The sequence below is a fragment of the Solea solea genome, chromosome 18 (genome assembly GCF_958295425.1).
Source record: "Solea solea chromosome 18, fSolSol10.1, whole genome shotgun sequence".
In the NCBI taxonomy this organism is placed as follows: domain Eukaryota; kingdom Metazoa; phylum Chordata; class Actinopteri; order Pleuronectiformes; family Soleidae; genus Solea; species Solea solea.
The window spans coordinates 23,843,412-23,849,798 of record NC_081151.1 but is presented as its reverse complement, the minus strand read 5'-3'; the positions used below and the strand labels follow the sequence as shown (position 1 = coordinate 23,849,798).

The 6,387-nt window shown below is 45.3% G+C and overlaps 1 protein-coding gene and 1 long non-coding RNA gene across 3 annotated transcripts in view; one reads left to right on the top strand and one right to left on the bottom strand.

Moving 5' to 3' along the window:
- The window catches only part of prkd1 (protein kinase D1), a 21,162-nt gene extending 19,921 nt beyond the window's left edge, over nt 1–1,241 (bottom strand). For both annotated transcript variants that reach the window (XM_058615216.1, XM_058615217.1), the window contains exon 1: nt 1,091–1,241. The gene's annotated coding sequence lies outside the window, so the exon portion shown is untranslated. The remainder of the gene's footprint in view (nt 1–1,090) is intronic.
- A 315-nt stretch (nt 1,242–1,556) lies between these two features.
- On the top strand, nt 1,557–6,387 carry LOC131444666 (uncharacterized). Its single transcript, XR_009233752.1, has 3 exons — nt 1,557–1,860; nt 2,347–5,307; nt 5,811–6,387. It is a non-coding gene; the product is annotated as an uncharacterized LOC131444666 (long non-coding RNA).

The window sequence follows — 6,387 nt, the reverse complement described above, 5'->3', positions numbered from 1 at the left end:
GAACGTGGGTCGTGATCACCAGCTTTGATTTAGCTAACTTGGGTAAATTAGCTGGTTAGCCTCACAATGTGTCGCTAACATTAGGCCAGTGCCCCCTGATGGACTGTGAAGGTACTGCAGGATCAAATGATCGTGAAATACAAATGAATTTGAATCAGTCTTGAGTTTGGGTTCTGACTTAGCTAACCGCTAATTAGCTAACATGGCTAACGACACCTGTTTTCTAGATGAGGTCGTTTCTCCAAAGAACTGCGAAAAACGTGCCGACAAACTTGGATCAGATCACAAACACAGAACCCGATTCATCCGTTCATTTCAGCGTGTGACTCGCGTTCATGTGCGACAACAAAGGACTCAGTGTTTTCAGCCGAGACAATGATCATGTGACTGATGCAGTGACCCACTGAAGGCGGACAGACCATAAACACACACATAAAAACAAACAGCTGATGCATTCATTCATTCATTCATCCTCGTCCACAAAGAAAAAGAATGATAAGTTAACACAGAGACAATAACAGTCACCTGACATTAGCAACACATTCTGTTAAATTAGCGAAGGTGGCTAGGTCAGCGCCATTGATCAGGACAACAGAGAATTAGCAAACATTAGCACTACATCACTAGCTTCACTGGTTTGTTTAATGTTAGCAACATGTCATTCACTTTTTAAGACATGCTAGCTACGTTAGCCCAGAGGTGGAGAGAGAGAGGAAGAGAAGAAAGTAAAAAGCTATGATGAGAGGGTGAGAGGGTGAGAGGATGATGAAGATGGATGAAACCTCAGCTTCTCATCACTGACACATGTGGAAAGTGAAAGTTATAAAGGAGCAGAAAGAAGTCATGAGAGGGTGAACAGTCACGTGACATCATCGTTTCTGCTTCTTTTGTGAACTATGTTTCACGTTCACAGGAATGATTGACAGCTGCGGACACGGCTTCCTGTTTCCAACTTCCTGTTTTTAAAAATGGCGCTGTGACAGTTTTAGGAATTGTCCCTTTACAGCTGAGCCCTGCGCTACTTCACTGAGGAAACTTTTCTTTTCTTTTCTTTTCTTTTCTTTTCTTTTCTTTTCTTTTCTTTTCTTACCTTCTGGTCCACGATGGAACACGCCACCTCCCGGACCTGACTCAGGCTCAGGTCTGCGGCGTCCAGCAGCACCGGCTCCCGGCTCAGACCGATCTGGATGTGGAAGGAGAGCACACCAGCACCTCCTCCTCCTCCTCCTCCTCCCCCGCCGCCGCCGCCTCCTCCGCCTCCTCCGGTGCCGGTTCCGGCGCTGGTTCCGGTGCCGGTGTTGCTGTTGTTGTTCCCCCCTGAGAAGGGGAGCGGACTGGGCGCACGGATCAGCGGAGGCGCGCTCATGTGAACCTTTTCTCCCCGGTGATTTCAGAAGCTGCTGCTGCTGCCAAGAAAACTGTGCACGACGATCAGAGAGAGGGGAGGGGGGGAGGGGGGGAGGGAGGGAGGGAGAGAGGGACACAGAGAGAGAGAGAGAGAGGGAGAGAGAGAGGGAGAGAAAGGGAGAGAGGGGGGAGGGAGAGAGGGAGAGAGAGAGAGAGGGAGAGGGATGGGGGAGGAGGGGGGGGTCCAGGAGGAAGAGGTCAGAAACAAGACTTTCCTCAAACAAGGACGAGTCTGAGACGAGGAGACATGATGATGTTGAGAGGAACAGAGACAAGAGTGATGGTCAACAAGAGAGAGGAGAGGAAACAAGAGGGGAGGATAGGAAACAAGAGGAGAGGGAACAAGAGGGCAGGAGAGAAGAGGAGAGGGAACAAGAGGGCAGGAGAGGTGAAGAAACAAGAAGAGAGGAGATGGAGGAAGTAGGGAAGGAAGCAAGGAGGCAACGGATGGGAGTGAGTAAAGTCAGAAAGGATGTGGTGGAGAGGAAAGGAAGGAAGTTATTTTCACTGACACATTCTTATCTGTCTGTCTGTCTGTCTCTCTGTCTGTCTGTCTGTCTGTCTCTCTCTCTCTCTGTCTGTCTGTCTGTCTGTCTGTCCGTGTCTTTCTTTCTACCTGTTGCTTCTGTGATGCTGCTGTCGGCTCAAACACAGAGTGAAGTGTGCTGGTTGCTAGGATACACACACACGCACACATACACACAGTCCACCCACGCTTCAACCTTGCCTCCATTTACTTCCATTTATTCCAAAGGACGATGCCAGACTCGTGGCATATGTGTGTGTGTGCGTGTGTGTGTGTGTGTGCGTGTGTGTGTGTGCGTGTGTGTTCAGACTCACACAAAAGAACAAACAGCTGTTAATATCAATCATAAATGTTAATAACACGTTTATTATACATGGTTACATTGTAGCATTCTGCCTGTCGCCATGTTAAAGGTGCAGTACGACACGTCTCCATGGTAACCGCTGACTGTCGTGTGAGCGCCCCCTGCTGCTGACAGTCGTCTTGCTGTTGCTGTTGAAACAAATCACTTCCTGTGTGCAGCGTGAGGAGTGTCACCGGGTGACACGAACGCTCCGACAATCGTCGTTGGGTAAGTTTCCCTTAAGTTTCCTCTTAAACATTACCTTAGTAACGCTGCACCTCCGGCTGGTTCCATACAGGGGGCAGTGTAAGCACATGTGTGTCTATAAATCATAATAACATCAATAACATCGTTCTTTTTAGTGACATCATATTTAGAATCAGTTACGTTTTTCAAAACATTTGTGGTCGCATAAAAAACCTGTTTTTGTGACATAAGCGTTCTCAGATTTTTTGAAAACAGTCTTTAGTAAATCATTTTGTGACATGAGTAACAACAGTATCCTGTTTGTGTGAGTGCAACATTTTTATAAGTTTTTGTTTTTTGCTCACGTAAAATCTGACACATTTACTCGCTGACGCCGTCTAATCTCGCTGACGCCGTCTAATCCAGCACCCTTTCATTTTTCGGGAGGTTACAAAGTTACATGCTGCAGCTTTTAATGTCGTAATCCAGGCTTTCTCACAGATTATTATTATTGTTGTCATAATCTTGGGGATTAAAGCAGGTGCCGTGCGTCCTGTATGAAGGACACAGGAAGTGAAGTCAGACAATAATCCTGTCCTTCATCAGTTAACTTCACCTTGTCTAAAATTGTCCAATCTAAAGAGATGAATGTGTTCATAGCGTCCTCAGCGTCCACTGTGTCCTCAGCGTCCACTGCGTCCTCAGCGTCCACCGTCTTGTTCTTCCTGTCAGTGATTCATGAGCTCAGCTCCCTGTGGATCCGCCCACTTTTCATCCTTATTTATAGTTTCATGTGTTAAAACAGAACAACGACCAACGCTGAGTCACAGCAGAGGACGATTCATGAGACAGACACAGAGAGAGACAGTCAGACAGACAGAGAGAGAGACAGACAGTATGAAGATCAGCAGCTTCAGCAGAGACAGTCTGATCTGTCATCACAGTCCTGTGTCCACCAGTGTCTCCAGGGACATGAGACCAGCAGCTGCCGATCACATGACCTGATCACATGACCCGTGTTTCCATCCAAGTGTTGATTGAACTCATGTGTGTGCAAATCAAACATTTGTGTGTAAGTGAGTCTTTAACTGTGTGACTGTGTGTGTGTGGGATTAGTTTGACATCTTTTATATTTTTTATTTCTATTTGTTTGTTTTTTCACTTTAAATTGAAGAAAAAAGTATTTTAAAAACCTCTTTCATGTCAAAACAAAATAAATAGGAAACACAAAGATGAAATGATAGATAATGCAGTAAAATCCATAACATGCACTTTTGCACTTGCCAAAAAGTGATCCCAGCTCCTTCTTACTAACATAAAGGTTTTATTCTGCCTCAAAACGTCCTGATATCACTCATGAGGGGAATATTTGACACACCAAGTCGCTCCACTTCAGCCTTTTTTTTATCTTTGAGGTGGAAATACAACCCATAACATGTTAGTTTCCACTTGCTAAAAAGTGAACCGTGACATTATTTCTGCCTCAGAATGACTTGGTTTCATTCACGCTGCTAATATTTGGCAGATTATACCTCACAAAGTCCCTTTTTCCTGTTAGAATAGCCTTAAAGGGCCAGTACAGCCGCCACGTGTGATCACTGACAGCTCAGAAATATAACAACACTAAAGACGCGCGTGTTTATTTAACCTGTAAATCATTAAACACACTGTTGTTTTAAAACGTCTGACTTTTACACATCAGAGTGTTTGTCCTCAAACACACACACACACACACACACACACACACACACACACACGCACACACAGACAGATTTGACACCCACCACCCGTGGTTACAGTTTTACAGCCTTCCTCCCTCCGTGGGTGTGATTCCCGTCACTGTGGGGTGTGTGTGTGTGTGTGTGTGTGTGTGTGTGTGTGAAAGTGCTAAAAAGCCTTCCCAGTAAACTCTGTGTCGTTGTTGTGTCTTGTTGTGCAAATGTTTTGAGGGAAAGTTTGCCGACGCCGGCGCGCAGCGAGGTACAACAGTGTAGTGAGAGCGGGCAGCGGTGGGAGGGGCTGGTGGCGGGAGCCACAGGGAGAGCGCCAAACGCGTCTGCAGGTCACAGGTCATAGGTCACAGGCCACGCCTCCAGCATGTTACAGTTGGTCCAGGTAAACACGCCACGCCATCGTTAAAGTTCGCTTCAGTCCTGGTTCAGACGACAAACGACGGCGTGGAACGACAGAGCGACGACGGAGCGACGACGGAGCGACGACAGAGCGACGACGGAGCGACGACAGAGCGACGACGGAGCACGTCCAAACATGGCGGCCATTCCAGAGTTTGCTCACATGACTTAATACTCACACACACACAACATGTGGTCATTGTTTGTCTGTTTTTGTCTCTTTGTGGTTGTTTTGTGTCTCTTTTTTAATGATAAAACGTTCCGATGTTACAGCACATGTTTACGATATTTACCCGCTGAAGAAATGTCGTTGTTTTGTCGCGTTTGTAAATACAATTGGTTTTATTACTGTATTTTATTGATGGTTTTGTGTGAAATAATTCGTTTTTTTGTGTTTGTGGAGAGAGCTGTATAAGGTTGTAGTTGCTTTGTGCGAACACAGGAGGGCGCTCCATACACATTCAATGAAGGAAATCTAGGGATGCGTGCATTGCATGCTGGGAGAGAGAGAGAGAGAGAGACGACACTGATGCTCCCACGATCTTTTAACGAGCAGGATTATTAACACTTTGTGGAAGGAGTGCAGTTTTATTTCCACAGACAGACACAAGTGTGTTTGTGTTTCTGAGTTGTCACGACAGGGTTCCAGGACAGCGGCGACCGGAACCGGAACCGGAACTTGCTGTATTTTGTTTTAACAACTCAACACTCCGGTGAGTTATTGCGTTGCTATGCTAAGTTGCTAACCGCTACTCACATTTTGAGTTCGTTTTAAATGTGGAATATTGAACCTTTGTTTATGCTTTAAAAAACAATCGCAGTCAAGCGTAAATATGATAGAAATGCTGTAACGAGTCGATGTGCTCGGTGTTCACGTGAATAGCGTGATTTTCGCTGCGTCACTTCTGGACGCCATGTTCAATGTTGTCTGCGTGCGCGCGCGCTAAACTTCGTGATATGTGCATGTGCAGGTTTTCCCCCTGATTTGTTTCATATAAATAATGTGTTTTAGTTGATTGTGAAATGATTGACGTTTGTAAATGTGAACGAGAGGCATGATTGATTAGAAATGACATGATTTCGATTATACTGTTAAAAGACACATTAATGGGGACTGAGGTTTTGAATGTCTCATGATACAGTTGCTCATTATTTTGTGGCCAGTATTCGAGGTTATATTTGAGTAAAGTGTTAACTTTATGTTCTGCAATGGCAGAAGTTGCTGAATCTACATGGAGGCGACAGCGTTGATTGCGACCAGGGTTTCCGTCCGAGACGGGTCTGGATTTGAGACGACCCAGAGTGCACCTGGAGCAACTCGCATACTACCCGGGTAGCACACATGCACACACTGACTTTGGACCTGACTGGCCAGACTTTTATATTAACAGCAATAAGCTGTCAGAGGACACTGTATTTTGTTCTTTTGTTTTTTTATTTTTTTGTGAATCCATGTGGAGATTTAAAAAAAGAATAGAGCTGAATGATAGACAGCAGATTCATTTGATTTAATAATAAAAAATAAGGTATTAAAGTAAGAAATCATTGTGTCAAGTATGTGAGTGAGAAAGCTCGCCTGTTATTTTTATCATATATTAACGAGTTGGTAACAAAAGGCCTCCTCAGGAGAAACACCACATATGTTCCACTGCAACACTTTGGAATAAATTACCAAACAGTCTTTATTTAATCATCTGTGAGGCTGTCGCCTCTGTGCGCCGCGCCGCCGTCTCCTGCTCCACGCTGCAAAAGATGACGAGACCACGTCCTGGAGAACATCTGGGACTAACTCA